The sequence below is a fragment of the Pinus tabuliformis genome, chromosome 1_2, assembly GCF_031772625.1.
Source record: "Pinus tabuliformis cultivar Carrire ecotype Pingquan chromosome 1_2, CPIR1, whole genome shotgun sequence".
Taxonomy (NCBI): domain Eukaryota; kingdom Viridiplantae; phylum Streptophyta; class Pinopsida; order Pinales; family Pinaceae; genus Pinus; species Pinus tabuliformis.
Window position 1 is genome coordinate 1,155,927,377 of NC_142298.1, and position 23,800 is coordinate 1,155,951,176.

Genomic DNA, 23,800 nt, shown 5'->3' on the forward strand with positions numbered 1-23,800 from the left:
TATCAACCTAGAATGCATATATTATTCACATGATATACATTTATAATACATTGGAGTGACTCTTGGATTCATCTTCCAAGGTCTCTTGGACTCCCTTTTACTCTTCAACTTCCTCGCCATAACCCTTACTGGATTAGGTGTCCAACATTTAATATTAAGGTTGTAGGCTATAAATTGCTCCATCTTCCTCCACGATTATCTAGATATATTGCAACCTTAAACCTCATAACCATATAGAATAATAGGGTGAAAAGAGTCTCAAAGAAGAAAATTTTCTCACTCCAAACCTAGAGCTCAACTGTCTTGCAATTATTTTCATGCTCATAATAAGCTTTCTAGCTACCAATAATCCTCTTCTAAATGCTATAATTCCAATTGAGTTGATGATGAATGTCAATGCCTAAATATTTGTATGAATAAACCTTCTCCAAGTAATTGTTATCATAGACAGGAAGATCCTTCAGAATAAGACTCAAAGAATCCATGAGAGAGAGAGAGAGAGAGATTTTTAATATTATTTGTTTTGTTTGTTATTAATATTTTCTTTAACTGCCACAGTTCAACTCAATATTGAACATGGAAGGAAGTACATGTTTCCTTTATAGTAGACTATAAAAAATACATTTGTATATAATAAGAAACTTTGTGTGTGTGTGTGTGTGTATTTTCTCTAAACCCCCTCTCTAGTCCATGGCATCTTACTCAAATTTCTTGAACCCATGTCATGGATGAATACTTGACCAATTACTCTAAGGAACCACTCATTGGAGTCTATATCTGGGTTTCATAATTTTTCTAACCATCAACTTGTCACATCTTTGTGCAGATACCAAATCATTAGATACGTAGGGCTCAACATGCATCATGTACCCTTATAATACGTTAGATTGTTAGGTCCCTATAATACTAGTGTAGCCCCTTATAGTTAATGTTAGTGTAGCCTCCTTATTTTTATTTTTGTGCCCGTGTAGTTCCCATATTGTTATTATTATGTTCCATAGAAGCCCACTATTGTTATTTTTGTGCCCTTACATTATTATTGTTATGTAGGCTCTGATTATATTGTGACCTTTTAGACTCCTATATATAGAAAAAAGGCTTTTTCATTTGAATCATACAACCATTTGACATTTATGGAATGTAAAGGAGGTTTTCCCCTGGAAGAGGATAAGTTTTAAGTCATTGATCTATCTATCTATGAGTTGGTTGCATAACATTTGGGTATTAAAGCTTTGGATTCTAGGGTTTCAGTGCTTCAAACAGGTCATCATGGAAATGCAAATGCACATGCATATGCATGTATTGTTTTTTAGTTTCCTTAATGTGAGAATGACAAAAGAAAACTAAGTATAGATCTGAACTATCTTCTTTCAAAGCGACAGTACTAACAATTTTCTCTTCAAAAAACAAAAGGAAGGCTAAGACAACACTTTGCGATTTTGAATTTAAAATTTCTTTCGACACTTGAAATACTATTAATTCAAATCAAATACAATGGCATAAGTGTAATCGAATTTCTAAAAGAGGAATGCTTTGCGACACTCTTTTCCTTGACTGAAAACGACACTTGCGACACTTTCAAATCAAAAGACGACAGTTCGATTAAGCTACTATTTGCAAAGGAGAACTGTAAATGATGAAAAATACATTAAAAATTGTTGAAAAGTGTGCAACAAGAAATGCTTGTTGAGAATGCAACAATATTATGGAGCTTAGTGGAAAGGAGTCGCCTTCACTAAGTGGGCCTGCAGGCAAATTATGGCGCAAAGTATATTTTTGGATCATAGCAGGAGTGATCACAGTAGGAGTGATCACACCAGGAGTGATCGCAGCAGGAGTGATCAGAGTCTATTTTTAGACTGGCAGTCAAAAATAGAAAAGTCAAATATTATTCTCTCATAATAATATTTAGACTATAAACTTTATCTTATTCTCTTGGAGCACTTCAGTTTGAGCTACAGATGTGGCACATGCAGCTGTCAGAAGGAAATACGCTTTCTTTATCAGTCAGTTGAGCTATTGCATGCAGGACATCAGTTAGAACTCATGTGGTTGAGTTTTGTGGAGTTGGATGAGCAATTAATGGAGTTGTGTTCAGTTTGACTTAGTTGAACTAGTTGTATTTAGTCTAACTGATCAATAGACTAAGTGATGAGTTGTGTGAATTAGTTATTAATTAATTCACTAATTATTAACTCATAATGCAACTGAAGAATACATCAGTTAACTCAGTGCATGTACATTTCAACAGGGACAGGTGTTAGAGGTTGAGATTGCTATCAATTACGACTATAGTTGTGCATGAGACTTTGCACAAGTAATGTATTGAGTATGCCCATGAGAATGCCCAGTAATATAGCCTGTGCTCACGTGATTTCTAGTGTGAGTGATTTTCCAAGGTAAATAGAACTTGGAACGAGTTTGGATTCATTCATGCTCAGCAGGTATTGTGCAATGGAGGCAGGCAAGCAGTGGAGGATATTTGGAGATTAGATCTGAGTTGTATTGTGTGTAATAGGTGGAGATAGTGCTGGATACTTGTGAGGAGTATTGTACTATGTAATGTTACATGTTCTCAATTATTAATATACAAATAGTGTGGGGTTTTCAGCTGTAAGCTTTCCCCGGGTTACATACTATGTTAATGTGTGCATGCTATTGATGTTTCATTGTTTTTGATGTTGCTAAATAGATGATCAACGTAGAGGAGGTTATGTATTATGCATGTATTCCGCAATAGTGTATAATCGGGATAATCTCTGTTGAATATGTGTTTATTATTCAAAATTTCTACAAAAACATTCACAAATCCTTGTGATGGAGGCTAAAATAATGCAAAGGAAGATGGTTTCAACAGAGATATACTGATGATAGACAGCAAAACTACTGAATAAAGCTAAAGACAATGAAGAAAAACCCAAAATATGGAGGCAAAAACGGTCTCATTCAATCATCGCACCTGTAACATAGGGAAACAGGGATGCATCCCACCTGCAACACACGGGAGGTGCGATGAATCCAAATTGCCAAGAAGAGATAGTGCGATGGTCCAGGGATGAGACTGAGCTTGGTTTTCACTCACAGTTTGCAGCTAAGTTCAGGGATTTAGGCTGAGCTAATGATCGTCAGTAAACACAAAGTATAGGGACTTATCTAATGAGGTTATTTGAGCTACCACTAGGGCACTTAGGATGTTTGCAAGCTAGATGTTCAGTTCATAAACCAACCAGGAGATTGATTGAAGCAGTGTTGTTCTACTTTGTAGTTGAATAGAAAAATCGGTTTGAAGGCTAGCTGGCTTGACTTCAGGCTCTGTCTGTGGCTTATAAAGAAAACAACAGTAACAAAACAGACAAACTATTCACTCCCCAGTGGAATCGCCATTTTGTTATCAGGAAAACTAGCGTCCATTGAGAATTGCTAGTCCCACTAAGATGGGTAGCTATCTTAGAAACAAACAAACTAAAGTCACTTGTGTTTTCCTTTATGAGAGATAGATGAGAGAGAATCAAAGAGTACCACCCTCAGTCTTTCGCTAGTATCCTTGCTCATTTCCTCTCTCCCTTGATAGAGCTTTCGCCACTCCTTTCTCACTTGTCCCGCTTCAAAGAACACATATAGATTCAAGGCAGAAAAATACCATCAAAGCATAGAGATCTATAACTGTAAACAATGTAGGATCAAATGTACGTTAACCATATACATGCATATACAAATACAAGATTCAGAGATATACAAGCATATGGAGGAAAACTCAAATAACTTTATTGATAGAAGTAGTCAAAGAGAGGATTACAACCAAGCTGTCTGATCCAGCATCATCCTCCCAGCATGAAAGCCTTCTTCACCTCATACAAAGAAAGATCACCCAACAATGTCTTCAAAGAGAAACCAACAGCACTTCCTTGCAAATTACAAAATTCCAGCCTTTGGATCTCTAGGATGAGGGATCCATATATAGATGTTTGTAGGAGAGTGAGTCAACTTCTAGGATTTTGATTAGTGTCATTTCACTAATAGTTCTTGGTTCCACTTGTAGATTTTAGATCTCTTACTCACTCCTGGGAAAATTCAAAGAGGCAAGTGTCATATGCGCAGTTTCTAGAAGATTCTTTGAGTTTCCACCTAGCAAACTACTTTAGCCATTTGTATGCTCTCGCTCATCGCACCCTACAGAAGGGCTTTCCAGTATGCATCGCACCCCCCGTGTGTAATAGGTGAGATGCATCACACCCTATGCATGGAGGAGTCTATATGGTCCAGTTTTGACCAGTTCTGAGTAGTTTTTCAGGGAGAACTTCTGGGAAATGATGTAATCAGCTGACCTTGTTCCTTTAGGGTATGAAACAACACTTTTAGGGGTTTAGAAGCCCTTGGTTTATGGACATATGTGATTGGGGTTGCATTGCCCAAATATGTTTATAACAACATTGAACCAATCATTGAATCACATACTGAAACCATCATAGAACACTGCACCAAATACATATTACCATACAATAGTATCATCACAATTCAACATTCCATACCATAAATTTCAACCCAACAAGTACGTCAAACACAAATTATCATAAGATAGAATTCATCGATAGACAACAACATAACAATATTGATCAAACATCATCAACAATTCATACTACAAAACCCTAGCAGATATACACACCTTTTACAAAACACATATGTGTATGCACATTCTTCTCATGCTTGACACCTGTGTACAGATTTTAAACTTTTGCAGAATGTATACGTGACCTCCATAAGAAGATCCACGTATGTGCATGACCTCTCAGAGGCAAACCAACGTAAATCATTTAATAATGCATTTGTTGCAACCATAAAGCATACTTTGTAACCCTTATTGTCACATATTCACGTCAGAGTATCATTATCACCATAGATCTATCACTATTAGATATTTTCAACAAGAAGATCAACCAAGCACATATGATACCATACTTCAAAGCTTTTAGATCTGTGTCTTTTCCTTGCTCCTTGGTGCACACCTATTCTAGATCAAATCATTCATAGATTACACAAAACTTGCACACCTAACACTTTGATCTCCATCTCCTTATATAGCTTAGGCCTTAGCCAACACCTTAGGCCAATCCCTTAGTAATTCCGATGGTTTTCTTTGACGAGATCAAATATTCGTTGTTGCACTCATTACTATGGGCCAATACCATGGTAAAGACCCTTGGTATTCCAATTACCATGGAGTGGAATATGTATGTGACTTTTCTTCACCATACCTGTGTATCTATGCGATATTGCTTCACAAGACATGCATATACTTTTTCACACCTTTTATTTATCATACCTTTGTCTCTGAACTTGACATTAGTTTTTCTGTCTCACCTGTCACATATGTATCAGCCTATATAATCATCCTATTACCATAATGTTGACATATTTATCAAGTAGGTTACCATCAGGGATAACACATTAGCCATAATGCCAACATGTGTAACACTCTTCATCCTTAAATCAAGGAAGTTATATAATGGATTTATACATTTGAGAAATATTTAAAACTCTATAGAATCAAGCTAAATAGATCATTGCACTTAGCATGATATGACTAGCTAAAGAGCACAAGGCATACTTTTTTCATTTGAGTATCATTTACTTTAACATCTACTCACGCTATGAAATTGATGTGACTATTATTCTACAAATATAGAATTTCTAAAATTTGTAATGGATGAAATACATGCAATTAGAGTTTTTATGCCACATGTTCCACTATGGAGTGCAGATGTCTCCAAGGTTATCTTATCCCACACATCATTTGAGTGTAAATTCATAGAGAAGGATCTGTTTGGTCTTATTTTTCAACAAAAACATGTTGTTTTGTTTCTTTCTAGTGTCATACGCTCTGTTCAAACCCTAACAAGAGTCATCGGTCATTACTGCATTGGTAATATGACCAAGTGTAAAAGTGACAATATTGAGGTTAGTAAGGAGGATGAAATAGTCATGGTGCAAATTTTTTTATCTACAACTAAAGTTGGCCCTTAAAACAGAAATAAATGTCATTTCAACTACAGTATGGTTACACAAGATTAACAACGCTCCAATATTTCATAATTTATTGTAGAAAACCCTAGATTTGTCTATCTACCTCTTGTGTCATACTATGTTTTGAGAAATAGAGATAATTTACCTCAATAGATTTTATCTATAAAACAATTTTCAAGCATTGCTACAGTCATAATGGCTCAAAAAATTAAAATCATACTAATTATTGTAGATCCCACTTCAAAAGTAAACCTTTGTATGATGTTTGAGATCATTGAGCTATCACATATCATTGAACATTCCTCATGTTTCCATCGTGTGTGTGTGTGTATAACAAAAATATTCTTTACTAGAGAACTTACTCTGTTTCAAGACAAAAATGGTCAAGCAATTGAGAACGTGATTAACAACAAGTCAACTCCTACTTCGACAATCTATAGACCTTTGCATAACTCATAACTATTATGAACTGATTTTTACCTTCATTTAATGCCCAGTATGCTCAAACATAAGAAGCGTTATGCTATTTTATTAGTCCATGGTGGTGTGAAAACATGTGCATAATTTATTCTCCAATTTGTGTAGTCACAAGCATTTATTTAAAACGATTAAATCAAGTTCCACATCTACGAGGCTCTACATAGTAACATAGGTCAATTTTGGGTCATATATTTCTATAGGAAATAGGCTAAGGAACAATTCTAGTATTAAAAGCGCAAAAAAACTCCAGTAATAATTCATATTCAAGAAATACAAGAGTTGTGTTTGTGATGGAAACACTAGTTTTAGTTATTCAGATCTTTCCCATAGCCAGATTCAATAAAAACTTCAATAATCGTTCATGTGAAAACCATCACAATGAATACATAGAAAGAGTGACCAGCTCAATGTAAAAGCTTCAACTTCATTAATTATTCAAGTAGATACAATCACATTGATCATTTAGCAAGATTTAATAGGGAAATCCCAAGTTTCACTATTCAAATCCATTTCTTAGCTAGATTCGATGGAGAATGGGTTTTAGTTTTTTAGTTTATTTTAATTCATGGTATATCAAGTGAATAACTGACCTATTTGAAAAATGTTGTTTTCGAACTAGTCATTATATTTTAAAATGATATCCTCAAAACAAGTATGTTAATCCTCAAACAAATATTGTTGTTTGTAACACAAATAATGTTGTTCCTCAAATAGGCTACACAACCTCATTTATTAATATCAAAAACCAAGTCTAAGCTTGTGTATGCCAAATGTGAAAGAACAATCGCTAAAAAGGCTAAGTGTCTCTCTATCTTTGATGGATTATTTCAATTGTATAATCTCAAGTGTAAGGACTAATGTTTCTTCTTCTAAATTTGGAATTCCCTTTTCTTCACTGTTTGCTCTATTTTTAACTTGAATTAACTAAGTTGAACAATGAAAATTATTCCAGCTTCCATGAATTCAAAAATATCCTTAAAATATTTGTTAAAATTCATTATATACATGATGTGGCCAAAGACCAAACATTGCTTTAGGATTGACACATTTATGGATTCACCCAAAATTTATGATGGGAATTTTTATATTTTTCATTCTCCTATACTTTAAGACACTATTGAGTACCTCATGGGCCCCATCTCAAGGTATCGAGCAATTTTCCATTAAGTTGTACATTTCTTCAATCTTTCATATTTTAACACTTTGATGAATCTGCATCTATCTTTGATGGATTATTTCAATTGTATAATCTCAAGTGTAAGGACTAATGTTTCTTCTTTTAAATTTGGAATTCCCTTTTCTTCACTGTTTGCTCTATTTTAAACTTGAATTAACTAAGTTGAACAATGAAAATTATTCCAACTTCCATGAATCCAAAAATATCCTTAAAATATTTGTTAAAATTCATTATATACATGATGTGGCCAAAGACCAAACATTGCTTTAGGATTGACACATTTATGGATTCACCCAAAATTTATGATGGGAACTTTTATATTTTTCATTCTCCTATACTTTAAGACACTATTGAGTACCTCATGGGCCCCATCTCAAGGTATCGAGCAATTTTCCATTAAGTTGTACATTTCTTCAATCTTTCATATTTTAACACTTTGATGAATCTGCATCTATCTTTGATGGATTATTTCAATTGTATAATCTCAAGTGTAAGGACTAATGTTTCTTCTTTTAAATTTGGAATTCCCTTTTCTTCACTGTTTGCTCTATTTTTAACTTGAATTAACTAAGTTGAACAATGAAAATTATTCCAACTTCCATGAATCCAAAAATATCCTTAAAATATTTGTTAAAATTCATTATATACATGATGTGGCCAAAGACCAAACATTGCTTTAGGATTGACACATTTATGGATTCACCCAAAATTTATGATGGGAACTTTTATATTTTTCATTCTCCTATACTTTAAGACACTATTGAGTACCTCATGGGCCCCATCTCAAGGTATCGAGCAATTTTCCATTAAGTTGTACATTTCTTCAATCTTTCATATTTTAACACTTTGATGAATCTGCATCGTGCATTAGGCCTTATGTTGGGATACAGAATTACAAATACAACATTGAACTCCATATCTCACTTTATTTATTGATAAGGGGTAATACAAAATTAAGAGCTGCCATGCATTGTATTTGCAAATCATAAGCATTGATTCATTCAGAGTTTAAGACGACAAAAAACCATAAATTCTTAATTTATGATCCAAAAGTGAAATATTTAACCTTATGTGAAACAAATCACCATAATATATTCAAACATGTCATAGAAAAAATATTTTGTTCACCATCTCCTTCTACAATTGCTTGAAGTTAAAAAGTGGTTTATATCATGATCCAATCAAATGAGGTATTTAGGAAACCAACAAACTCAATTACTATCTATACATTCACTACTTGAAGTTTGATAAAGAAATAAAATCAAAACACATTTAAAACTTGGTTATTGCTTGTGAATCCGCCAACTGAAGTTGGAAAATGCATCAACATCTATACACATTCAAAATGAAGAACTTGAAAACTATAATAGCAAGAGTGTAAGAAATTTTAAATAAACAAGAATGAAATAAAACCAAAGTTAGTAAGAATGTAAGCAACTAAACTAATCAAGAATGGAAACAAATAAAACCAAATAAAATATATAGGGCTTGTACTATCCTCCCCTTTAGTGGGCCATACCCAAGGAAGTTCCATGACCCTTATCACAAGTTCTTTGATAAAAACTACAACTGCCATTTATTTCTGAGAAAGGCATAAGTACATAAATTCCTTAGCTCTAAATCATATTTATCATCTAAATGTTAAGCCTTATATAAGCCCCATGTTAACGCAAAAACCCCTTATTAAGACATGTATATTGAGTGATTACATTCATATTGTTATGTAGACTAGAAATTGTCATGGTCCAATTTTATTATAATTGTATCTTCTGTCTCTCACATATATACTAAGGGCATCTAGTTTTAGGATTATCAAATATATTCTTTTTCATTATATTATTTGTAAGATGAGGTTTCTTATCATTTTAAGGCACAATGATCATAACATTTGGTATTAGAGCTCTTGATCCTAGGGTTTTGTTACTTCAATTAGGTTCAAGTTTTGTTACCTCCCAATGAATCTCTGGTTCAAGTTTCAGATCTTGTTTTTCTATACTTTCAGAGATATGGTCAAAGGAAGTTAGGGTTTTTTATGGATTCTGAATGTTGTCTCAAACAAGTTAGTTCGAAATTTTTTCTATAACTTTTTTTTCCTGTTAGGCTTAAGACTGTGAAACTTAGACCAGATTGGGAAAACATCTTAGTGAATAGATGGTCTAAGCTACAAATCTTGGTTCATTATATTTTCAGAGATATACTCCAAGGAACCTAGGGTTTCTGTATGCTCCAAAATTTAGTCTCAAATAGACTATGAAATCTTCATGGACTTCAGGACATATAGAAGTACCTCGGTTATAGGTTCTAGAATTATATTTCAAGAATTAGACATGTGACACACTATACAAGTTTTCCCTTGTGAAGAGGTAAAAAAAAAAGTAACATGTTTTCGGAAAGTTACTATAACATTCACTTGGCACATCAGATTCACATGACCTGTGGAAATGCAGATACTACATATCAGAGTATTGAAGAACACATTTTTAGATATATAAGGCCTCAAATATTAGATATATATAAATATAGCTTCAACCATTATGATATTCTCCAAAATAAGTTACACAACTTACCTTTGACCTAACTATATGATTAGAAGATCTCCCCCCTCTTTTTGTTGTAATAAAGAAGAAGGTTATTATTATTTTCAAACATGCCTCCAAAGAAAGTTGATGCACCAATTAAATATATTGAAGGTTCATCCTTGACTCATGAAGAAAGTGAAGGCTTAGAATTTAATTATCTCAATTAGAGAGGAAAGTTAATGAAATGGATGGTAGTATGTTGAAAAAGGTGGATTTCTCTAGTTCTCAAGAAAGATTAAAAGGGAAATGGAACATGAAGATGAATGGAAATAAGGAAGGAATATAAATGAATATGAATAAAATAAGGAAGATTTGTAAAATTGTATTATTTCCATGGAAAATATTCTCTGGAAAGGCTTCCTAAAGGGATGTGGAGATCCAAGGAAATCGTGAACATAAGGAGAAGCATGTTATTGAAAATAAATCACATACGGGAAGTATGTTAACACAATTGGAGAGCCCAAATTATGAGTCACAAAACCATAATCATGATTTTTCAATCTTGCAAGATCTGCATCATCAAGGCTTCAAGTCAACACCTAGGAACTACTACATTCTAAAGATTGATATGAGGAAATTCGATGGTAATGATCTTGTAACATGGGTATTGGAGATGGAGTAATACTTTGATATACACCAAGTGACATCCGTAAAAAAGGTAAATATTGCATGCATCTTTTTAGAACATGTCCAACATGCATGGTAATAATGGCTTTGTGAAAGACAAAAAGATCATGTTAAATACTGGTCCATTTTTATAGAGGAGTTTATTGCACATTATGGGGATATTGAGAGAAACACATTCTTTAGTCAATTGGTAAATCTTCGGAAAAAAGGTCCTATTACAATGCACATTCAAGTCTCGGAGTAGAGAATATTTCAGAGGATAACGTGTTAGATCTATTTATGGGTACTTTAAAGGAAAGCATCCTACATGAATAGATGAATATAACTTATTTATGATAACTTGGGAAAGTGTTTTTATTGTTATTTTTTGGATATATTTGAATTTGTTCATATCCACTAAATACATCAACAAAGTAGATGTATTCCTTTCTAGATAATGCATTGAACACTTGGTCAATAGGTGGTAAAGGAAAGTGATATTCCCTAGTGGCTTTATTGATCTTTCTATAATCCAAAATATTAGTGAGCTCAAGTATTAGAGAAATAAATGCTATGAGTCTTTGGTAGTCACGCATAAACTAATACTTGTGAAGCATTGTGCAAAGTTTATGCAATTATGATGTTTGAAAATAAGCTATCGAATGAATTTTGTATCCTTTTCGTTTTAGGGAATTAAACTATAAGATGAATTTTAAACTAAATAATAAAAAGAACCACAATTGTATAGCATAAGACTTCATGACTTGAAATTTCATATGGGTTATTGGTTAATGCTATAGAACTATATATCTCCTTTAAAAGTAAACATCATTTGTCCATGTTTCATTGTATTATATTTCAATTGAGGACCTATACTACTTTGTTTAGGTAGAATAAAAGAGGGAATAGGTGGAAGAGAATAAGGATTGAATTTCATTTAGTTACAATTGTGGGACTTTAACACTAGAAATAAGTAAAAAAACACTTGTAGCCGAGAATTGATTAATCCTTAAGACACTTGAACTAGACTACCACCTCGCCATGAAGTGTGAGAGGGAATATTCATTATTTTGTAGGGATGTCAAGAGTTCCTAAGAGATGAGAATATTAGGGAAAGGTTTCCAAGTATTATTTAGGGAATTCCCATAAATATCCTTCAAATACTAAATAAGAATGAAAGGGAGTTGAGGACACTAACTCATAATTTTGTTCCCTAAGAACATTGCATGGGACGAAAATGTGTCACAAATGATCAATCATTATTACAAGGTTAATGACTACTAAGGATATTCGAGTGAATGGAAATTGTTAACAAGGGATTTTGTGCATTGTCCTTAGTATGGTGACTAAATATGTTGATTCTTACAATGAATCTCAATAAATCAACATATTGAACATGCTTGAGAGTCTATTTAGGTGGAATTGATTCATGCCCAAGTATTTAGAACCTTTCAAATGTCTTGAGATAAGGAAGGTGGATAATGCATTCTTATAAGATTTAGGATCTAAGGAATGAAATAATGATGTTTAATTCTGAAGGAGATAAATAGGTCTATAGCATCGACTAATAATCCCTATGATATTACATGTCATGAAGTCTCATGCTATACAATTGTGGTTCTTTGTAGTCTTATCTTCATAGCATATAGTTCCATTCCTTGAAAATAAAAGGATACAAAATTTATTCGATAACTTATTTTCACACTCATAGTTGTGTAAACTTTGCACAATGTGTAATGATCCCGGCCATTTCACATATATGTATTTTTGATGTTGGCTATTGTAAATGTTTCATGGTTCTATTATATTATAAAAATTGATGTTATTTATTTGAATTTCTTACACTGGTGTAAATATGTCATGATTAAATTCATAATTGTGACTATTTTGCAAACATAGTCAAATTCACAATTATAATTACATATGTGAGTAACATTAATATATGGCACATACACCTATGAAGTATTATAAATATAATCACAAATTTATATGTGTGTGAGTAGCATAAATTTTATGATGCAAATACCTATAAAGGTCGTTATGAACACATTACAAAAATATGTAAATGAGATTTAGTTAAGTGATGGTTAAGGAAAGACCCTAACTACCTACAAGGACCCCTAACTAATGGGAAACTGAAACCAAGCTATAGAAAATGGAGGAGAAATAGTGAAGGGGGACAAAGGAAATGGAGGGCACTCAAAGAGCAGGTCCAAGAGTAGACAAAAGTGAAAGGAAATTGGTCATGAACACCATATAGTAACGAGGATAAGGAAAACTCGTTGAGGACTTAGACCAACGATATTCTAGTGAGATCTTGCAACCAAGTTCATTTTTGTGTGTAATGTTTTGAAGTTATCTTTCTTGGCTTGTTCACTAAGTGGAAGTAGAATTATGGCTTCCTTATTCCAATTGAATAAGCTCAATGTAATCCCTCTTTGGCTGGTGGGTGGGGGCGAATACCTTTGGAATCCTTGAACTAGCCTATGGCTAGTGGATGGAGGTGTATTCCTCTAGAAACACTGGACTGGCTTATCAATGAATGCCCTCTAATCCAAAATGGTGGAGGTGTGTTAGACTTCTAAATTTCCTGCTTTTTACTGGTTGTGTGGTCACTGGGACTATTAAGCTCACGGAAGACAACTTCTTGAAGACATTACTAGCAGCACATTTGTGGTTTGGAGGAAAACTAAAGGCTCTTTCCTAGTATCAAATCCTTGAAATGCATAGTAAAATTTTATAGAAATTTTCATTACACTTCTTTAAAGTAATTATTGACCATCTAAATCATTGAGTGTGATTTTGGGTGACCATGCTATGGTTTTGGCAATTGTTCTATTCCTACATTTTCCATAATCATGAGATCTGGTGTTAAGCATGCTCCTTGTAATGAATACGATCAATGTCACTCTAATATGGTCAGTAAACATGCCATAAACTGGAAATTCCTTCTTCTCTATGTGAAAATTCTCTTTTATTATGTTTACTTGGATAAGTAAACTTATATTTGCAGTAGTTATGCCTCATTATATTTACATATGAAGTATGTTTTTTACTTCTAACGAGTCATTTCATATATTACCCATTGATTATGGGATTCTTCTATTTAAGCTACAATATCATACCAACATAAGTTACATATTTTGAAACCATTTAGTTGGAGATATTATTATGATCATAGTAATTGATAAATCAAAGTCATGCTCTTAAGTATCAATGGTGTATAGATTTTAGTAGCAATAAATTATAGCAAAATTAAAAAAAAATGGAAAAAGGAAAATAGAAGATGCAATTGGCTTATGTGCAAATCCCACTAAACTATCAACTAAGAGGAAGAATCTTTGGAAAAATGATCCAATTCTTATTGTGATGAATGCACACATGATTTATCCCATATATAATGTGAAATTCCATAAGTTTCATTGGTTATTTATTCATCTAAAGTACCTTATGGGGAAGTTTGTGCATTCTCATCATGGGGCTTCACTGGGGGAGCAATACCATACCACACAGGTTTATATTGGGAGATATATATTGAGGAAAAAACCACATAATATATTGGGGGATATATAGTGGGTAAATGGTTTTTATATTGGTAGGTATAAAAATGGATCTCAAAGTTAATGAAAAAATATAAAGGGGTATAAAAATGTTAATTAAAAAGTGGATATCTAATGAAACTAGGGTTTTTTAAATTGGGAAGTTGTATTCGATTTCTATTGGTAGGGGGTTAAATAATGTGGTTTTTAGATGTATGTTCCAATATGTAGTCAAATTAGGGGTATTGTTTAGTATGCCATGAATGCACGTGCTATATCAGAGGTTCATTGAGTGAAGCCCCCATGATTCTTATCAACTGACATGTTCATGACGGGTCTTATGTTGCTTCTCACTCCTTTCCCAATAGTGTTATATATAGTGAAACATTTTGTGCCATGTGATAGTGCCACATGCATGAACATGGACCATTGTGAAATTAGGGGTATTGTTTAGTATGCCACGAATGCACGTGCTATATCAGAGATTCATTGAGTGAAGTCCCCATGATTCTCATCAACCAACATGTTCACGAGGGGTCTTATGTTGCTTCTTACTCCTTTCCCAATAGTGTTATAGATAGTGAAACTTTTTGTGCCATGTGATATCCAATGTGGTTCCACATGCATGAACATGAGCCATTGTGTTTTTGCAATGCCTTGGGTGACTGCTCACTCTATTCCTAATGGTGTTATAGATTAGTGAACCTTACCATTTTTAGCGATATTGACTGAGGTAACTAGTGTATTATTATCCACCACTCACTATGTTTTTAAAGCCTTTCTATCTTGAAGGCTGGCTTAACTTAGCATTCAAACAAATTTAATAAAATCCAGAAGTGGAATTTATATTAAATTAAAGTAATTTGTAATAATATAGTTATTTTTTTCTATTTATTTGAAAATAAAAACTATTTGAATTTTATTATGTAAGTACACATTTATAATATTGCATTGTGAGTAGTGAGGTGTTTTTACATCCTATTACATGATATGTTGTGTCACACACAAGTCATTTTAGAGTAAATTAAGTTTACTTTTTTTTAGTTGGAACTACCAAAACAAGATTGCTAATTTTACAACATAAAGATTTGCAATAATAAACTCAAAGATTTACTGTCATTATAAATTGGTCATGAAAATTGGAAAAAAAATGTCTACTTACTTATTGCACCAAGAATAATAAGGTATAAAGAATGCTTACATTAAAGTTAAAAAAGACAAGTCAATTTTAAATTAAATTTAAATTTATAGTTTCTAGTTTAGAAAATTAAAAATAAAAAGTTGATAATTTTACTACATGACAATAGTAATAATAACAAATATTGACTTTTGATTTGAGTGGGTCATGGAAATAGGAAAAAAATTACTACCTAGCTTGTAATAAGAAAAATACATAACAAAATATATATATATATATATATATATATATATATATATATATATATATAACAACATGCACAAAATACATTTTAAACGTGAATCAATCAAATATCTAAAATAATCCAATTTCTTAAAGTGTTTAGGAATCCTTCACATTAAATGATACAAAAATTAAACCTTAAGAAATTGAATCTCTCTTAGTGTTAGATAAATCCAAAATTAAAATAATTATATATTAATTATATTTTAATAATTAAGTAATATTAAAATTATTAACCATTTTATATCATTAAATCATACCATAAATCTTATTACAATTTCTTTAATTTATATTATTTTAAATATTAAAAACTCGTAGTCTAACGAGGTGGAGGAGTTGCTTGAAAAGTTATGGAAATTCCGGTCATATTTAGAGAAAATCCGGCAAGGATTTTTGTAAATCCAAGTTATAGTTGTTAAACTTCAAAATTTTAGGTGCCTATACGTTTTTGATGGTGTTGAATCCATTTCCACCATCAAAAACACGATTCAAACACTACCTCTACAAGATTTTTTAAATTTTTTTGCGCAGATTCCGACCACTTTTGACTGTCGAGCAATTCCTCTGCCTCATTACACGACTCCTATTAAAAATAAATAAAAATACCATTTCAATATATATATATATATATATAAGCCATGCTTTATCAAAAATTAAAAGTACACATTACCTGATCTAAATCTTTTAGTCTCTCGGAATGATGGGAATGTCAACATGTTAGTTAATCCCAAGAATGATTATGTCATAATATTTAATTCGATGTGGGATCTTTAACCAAAATTTGAAGTCCATATGCTATTCACACCAAATCACTTCTATATCGGTTCGGTATCTAATATATCAATTCAAATTGTAACGATGTTGGCATCATTAATTATGATGGGAAACTGAGTTTCGCAAATGCAGGGTATCTAGACACAACTAAGGTATTAATTCGATGTGGAATCTTTAACCAAAATTTGAAATCCATACGAATTGTAACGATGTTGGCATCATTAATTATGATGGGAAACTGAGTTTCCAAGGGCACATGCAGGGTATAAGGTGGGGTCAAGGGATTTGCTAATAAGGAAAGGAAAGGATGAGGTAGTGACTAACTAGATGATACCATGAAATGGGCGTACATAAACTAATGGATCAATCATGTGTTATAAAAGTCTTGTAGCCAATAATTGAATGGTCTAATTACACAAGTGTAAACATTAAAAGGTGTACCTCAATTTCTTTACCAACTACACATTTAGGCCATACATCACACGTCATGTTGGTGACATGCCATTGTCTTATCATTTTCTTGGTGTGAAGGCATAGTCAATCTTGCGTTTGTGTTTGACCATTGTGGGTGTCCATTGTAGTCATGTCTATATTGGGTATGTGGATATTCCAAACATATTAGGGATGATCTCTTTAAATTATGTATTTAGTAGAATATATGTATCTATATGTATATAAAAGTTTGAGTACTATTTTTGTAAGGAGATCTTTGTCTATAATAATTGGAATTTTATAAGTTTTAAAATATTTTTTTATAAATAGTTAAAATAAAATTCATTGAAATAACTAAACTCACCAAATATGAGGTGAGGTAATCTGAGTGGCTCATATCTAATGCCAAAGAGTACATTACTCATTAAAACAGATGCATTTGTGGTGTGTCATTGGATGAGAGATCTAATGACACATCTTTAATCACACCTAGATATTTAAACATGAGATAGTGGCAAAAGATTATATGTTTTGGACTAAAAATGTGTAACACTTATATATTCAGTGACATTTTTACAAATACAAATCTTAAGGTAATAATTATATATGTAGTCAAATTCTTATCGAACTTAATTTACTCGAGAGTGTTTTATCCATAAATTTCGAAGTCATTAAAAATGCACCAATAAATAAAGGATCCAACAACAATAAATAAAAGATCCAACAACACAACCTAAAGTAAATATAAATATTTAAACCTAAATAATTAAACATAACTTCATAATAAAAAATGATCACTTGAATTAAAAGTACACAATAATTATATCTTCATAAAATTCCCACAAATCTTAAGGCACTTAATGGTGCGTTAGTCATGAATATAATCATGTGAAGGCATGCCATTGGATGAGAGATCCATGGACATACCCTCAAAACATGTACACATTTCAACATAAAGTAATAACAAAGGATGGCGGTTTGTCAATTAAAAATTAACAATAACATCTAATAAAATTCTTAAAATCTTGAGATGATTTAAAATATGTTCAGTGTTAAGTTCAAAACATTTAAAATACAATATTGTATATAAGATCCAATAACACACCATAAAACGAGTCGAAAATTCATGATCGAACACATAAAATTGACCCAAAAAAATGATCGCAATGCCAATCTCAAACACAAAATGCAACTTTCTCATATTAAAAATTTCTAATAGTTAGAAATAATTTTCGAAACATGTTTTTCTTTTCTTTTAATTATGGTCATTTTAGATTCATCTTAATTCTAGATCTACTAAATATTAAGATAGGTCAAATCTCTTTTCACTCTAAAAGAGGTTTGCACCTCAAAATATATATATATATATATATATATATATATATATATATATATATATATATATATATATATCTATATATATATATATATATATATATATATATATATATATATATATCTATATATATATATATATATATATATATATATATGATGGCGATGATGATAATTAACGTCCACTAAGACCAATGAGGTCTATCGGGCCTTAAAAAGGAAAAATATTAATTGGGAATTTTTAATATTTTATTTCTATGATCGGAGAGGAGGGAGAGAAGCATTCCTAGATCACTATAGTTTTGTTGACTGAACAAGTCAAGAACGTTGGTATTGTGGCAAATTTTTTGGAAATGGGAACATATGTAAGTAAGAGTCAATCAATCCAAGAGAAAATTATTTTCATCTTCAACCCTCTTAGTATCACATAGTTAACAGATTCTTTCATTGTAGGGTGTTTTGGGGATAGACCAACACCTAGTTTCACTTCGAAGCTCATGTGAGTTAGTTCCTATCCTTGCAATGTTCATTTTCTTCTTAGGGTTGGTCAAGGCAGAGATAATTATGGTTAGCAAGAGTGGGGTTGATCACATCCTTATAATACCTTAGCTTCATTTTCCCCTCTAACTCTTTAGCACCCCACAATCTGTCCTTAATAATAGTAATTTTAATATTACCTTTACTCTCCAAGATGATATCCTCCTATAACCCCCAATAGTCGAGCCATGAATGGATGTCCTTGTACCAACCACGCTTAAGGCAGTGGTGGGGGATTTGGCTAGAGTTAAAAGCAATTTTGGGGAATTTCTTGGTTTCCATGTTGTAAAGCTTCTTCTTATACATTAGAAAGTGAAACATAGCCATGCTTTCAGTGGGAAGAGAGACTATATTAAGTCAAAAGGATAGGATAGGGAGTATTACCATTAATGTTAGACACAAAAATTGGCTAATACAAGAGATATGAAAGATCAACCATGAATGCATATATTATTCAAATGATATACATTTATAATACATTGGAGTGACTCCTCGATTCATCTTCCAAGGTCTCTTGGACTCCCTTTGACTGTTCAACTTCCTCACCATAACCCTTAGTGGATTAGGTTTCCAACATTCCCTCCTTAATCTGAAAGGGTATGTATGAGTCCAAGAAGAGAGTTGTAATACAAAATGTGAAAAAATGCATGGCAACACTAGGATGCATGTGCTCTATGAAATTTTGATATAAGGTGGTGGTTTAAGGATGACCACCAACACTGGAATGCTTAATGCAATTCTTGTAACTCTTCCAGAACTAGCAAGAAACTAAAGTCTTATGCTAGAGGAAGTGTCCCTAATTCTTTGGAGAGGAAGAAATTCAACCTAGAAAAGGGAGCTCTACAACCTTCGATGGTTTAAGGATGACCACCAACTCTGGAATGCTTAATGAAATTCCTGGAACTCTTCTATAAATAAGAAGAAAATGAAGTCTTAAGCTAGAGTTAGTGTCCCCAATTCTTTGAAGAGGGAGAATCTCAACCCGAAAAGGGAGATTTCAACCCCACATAGATGGTTTAAGGCTGACTACCAACCAAAGGCATGCTCAGGGGCACCTTTGTATCTTGCTACAAATCTGAATCTGGTATGGTAGGTTGTGGCTTAGGATCGCTTGATGTGGCTTTTAAGCTTGTAGATGACCATCACTTCCCCCCTTGTCAGATATAAGGTGAGATGATGGAGAAAAGTCAATTGCAAGACTTTTCAATAATCTAGAAGAAATTCTGACATATGACTGAAATATCTTCTTGGCTGTTGAACCCCATTTCCAAGAAGCGATCCATCCAAGGTGAATATTTGTTCTTGTAGGAGGCTTGTTTTTTAAGAATTTTTTTGAATAATGAGTGGTTTTATGACAGTGCTCACATGGATGAAGATCAAAACAATGATCTTTCATATGGCCAACTTGTTCACGATGTTGCCATTTAACAATCTGTTGTGGTTGTTGTGGAAGAGGACCAAAATTTAGAATAGTTGAAGATGAACTGTCATAAAGAAATTTAGCACTCTGAAAGTAGATGGGCTTTGAGTAATATGGAATATGAAACGACACCTCCTTTTCATATCCAAGTCTAGTTTTGTACTTGTTATGGACAAGCTCTTCCTAAGGTTTGATGATGGTCTTGGGAAGTGTAAGCTGAATTTCGACATCTGCATGCAAATATGCTCCTTCATTAGGTACTAGATCAACATTATTGATTTGCTGCTGATGGGAGTCTATCTCAATGTTATTAATTTAAGCAATTTTTGGCTATTGATGGGTGTGATGATGCTTATGTTATTTTAACTCATCTTGTTGAAGTTAGGATTCAAGCTACAAAGATTCAATCTTGTCATGTGAATTTTACAGACATGTTTGAATGTCTCTAAGAATGGCTTTATCCATCATGATTGTGCTATCGACAGTAGAATGTATTAGTTTTTTTTAGTAATTTGAACACTCCATCAACCATTTTCCAACAATTTATATTTTTGAATGCATTCCTAAAATCAAATAGAGGGTGCTCCACGAAGCAGGACTTCAATCTACTAGCTTCAACTCTTCTATTATATATGAAGGAACAATATTATACTAGCATATAAGTTGGACCAACATACAATAACCAAGGACTCTGATATTAAAACGGTTCTATATGTCAAATTTGGTGATGCAACCAGCTACACAGTTAGAAGGCTGCCACTTAATCACGCGGTTGAGATAAAATAAGTCTTTCTCTGAAGAAACATATTGAGTGCTTCTTCTCCTTTATTTTTAGAGAAAAGAATTGTGAGAGAAAGAGTAAACTAAACACCATGCCCAACAAGTATGATGTGCTAGTGGGTTGCAATTATCCCAAGACCACATATGAACTTCATGGATGCGTTCATGACGCAATGAGGATGTGAGGCATTTTGATTAATCGTTATGGTTTTCACCAAAATGACATTGATCTCCTGATCAATTCAGATGAGTTGGATAACGTGAAGCCCACTAGTGAAAACATTCATAAGGATCTCATCACTATGGTTTGTTGTGCAAATTTTGAATCAGATGTCCTAGTTTTTCACTACAATGGTCACAACATGATCTTTCTCCTGCCTGACACAACCAATAATAAAGAATGTATTGTCCCATGCGATTTCAACCTGCTTACATCTAATGATTTTCGATTTATAAAGAAGGACGTGCATCCAGGAGCAACTTTCACCTTAATGTTTGACAGTGGTGTAAACAAAGGATTAATTAATAAGGATAAAGAACAAATAGATCCTCTGACCTCTAACAGAGCATTCACAAATCCAAAAATGTTCAATGCATCATTCGTTGAGGAGAACATTCCTACCATTGGACTCGTTGTTGGACATATTGAGAAAGCTAACCAAGAGCTCTGATACCATGTTAAACACAACAATGGCGAAGATAGGAGATATGAAATATCAACCTAGAATGCATATATTATTCACATGATATACATTTATAATACATTGGAGTGACTCTTGGATTCATCTTCCAAGGTCTCTTGGACTCCCTTTTACTCTTCAACTTCCTCGCCATAACCCTTACTGGATTAGGTGTCCAACATTTAATATTAAGGTTGTAGGCTATAAATTGCTCCATCTTCCTCCATGATTATCTAGATATATTGCAACCTTAAAGCTCATAACCATATAGAATAATAGGGTGAAAAGAGTCTCAAAGAAGAAAATTTTCTCACTCCAAACCTAGAGCTCAACTGTCTTGCAATTATTTTCATGCTCATAATAAGCTTTCTAGCTACCAATAATCCTCTTCTAAATGCTATAATTCCAATTGAGTTGATGATTAATGTCAATGCCTAAATATTGGTATGAATAAACCTTCTCCAAGTAATTGTTATCATAGACTGGAAGATCCTTCAGAATAAGACTCAAAGAATCCATGAGAGAGAGAGAGAGAGAGAGATTTTTAATATTATTTGTTTTGTTTGTTATTAATATTTTCTTTAACTGCCACAGTTCAACTCGATATTGAACATGGAAGGAAGTACATGCTTCCTTTATAGTAGACTATAAAAAATACATTTGTATATAATAAGAAACTTTGTGTGTGTGTGTGTATTTTCTCTAAACCCCCTCTCTAATCCATGGCATCTTACTCAAATTTCTTGACCCAGGTCATGGATGAATACTTGACCAATTACTCTAAGGAACCACTCATTGGAGTCTATATTTGGGTTTCATAATTTTTCTAACCCTCAACTTGTCACATCTTTGTGCAGATACCAAATCATTAGATACGTAGGGCTCAACATGCATCAGGTACCCTTATAATACGTTAGATTGTTAGGTCCCTATAATACTAGTGTAGCCCCTTATGTTAGTGTAGCCTCCTTATTTTTATTTTTGTGCCCGTGTAGTTCCCATATTGTTATTATTATGTTCCATAGAAGCCCACTATTGTTATTGTTGTGCCCTTACATTATTATTGTTATGTAGGTGATCTAGGTGGATGTTGGTGGCCACCCACCTATCCCATTTGGACCCCCACAACTGTCTCTTTCAGCTTTTTCAATTTCCTAAATTGCAGCATAGTTTACTATTTTTAGCAGTTTTTCGGGTCGTGAACTTCCGGAGCCATTTTGAGGCCCTAAACGATGTTTTTTTGGGAATCTGGGGCAACATGGGTCCATGGACCGATGTTGCCTCCCAAAGTGGTAGTACTCGGATAGATCTTTCTAACGAGCTATCGTATGCGTCAAACGGAGATCGTATGCTAAAGTTACAACCCCGGGAAATTGATGTACCAATTTACCCAAACGGGGCCCACAATTTGGCGTTTCATCTTCTAGGGTTAGGTTTTGGAATGTGAAGGGTTTTCCATTGTTTCTCAACAATAAATAGGCCTTCGAGCCTCATTGTAACACAGTTCAGAATAGTTCAGAGGCATGTAGCAGCCACATCTCTTCTCAGAGATAAGCTACCATCGCCCTAGCTGGTTTCTTTCCATTTCTGTTTGTAGGCATATTTCAGTATTTTACAGTAATGAAATGAAGTATTATTTCCGCTGCATCTCAGTATTTATGGTTATCTCATCTCTGTATTTATGGTTATCTCTGTAATTTGTTGCGTTCCTGTTTAAATCCGGATCAGTGGTATCAGAGCGGTCTGCTTTTTCTCTGTTTTTCTTTGCATGTCCCCAACGAGGTCGCGATATAAGGAGTTACAGGCTTGAACTGGTCGAACCTTTGCAAGACCAACCTCACAAATCCCGATGGCCTCCCATGGCGGATGAGAAGAAATACGAGGGGGCAGGAGATCCTATCAAAATCTTGCTTGAAGAAGCGCTCGAGCGGCAAAGGAACGCGATGATGGATAGCTTTGCGCAGATCCTTCAGCGGCTACCTAGAGGCGATGCATCGGCTTCCAACAGCGACTCTGGAAA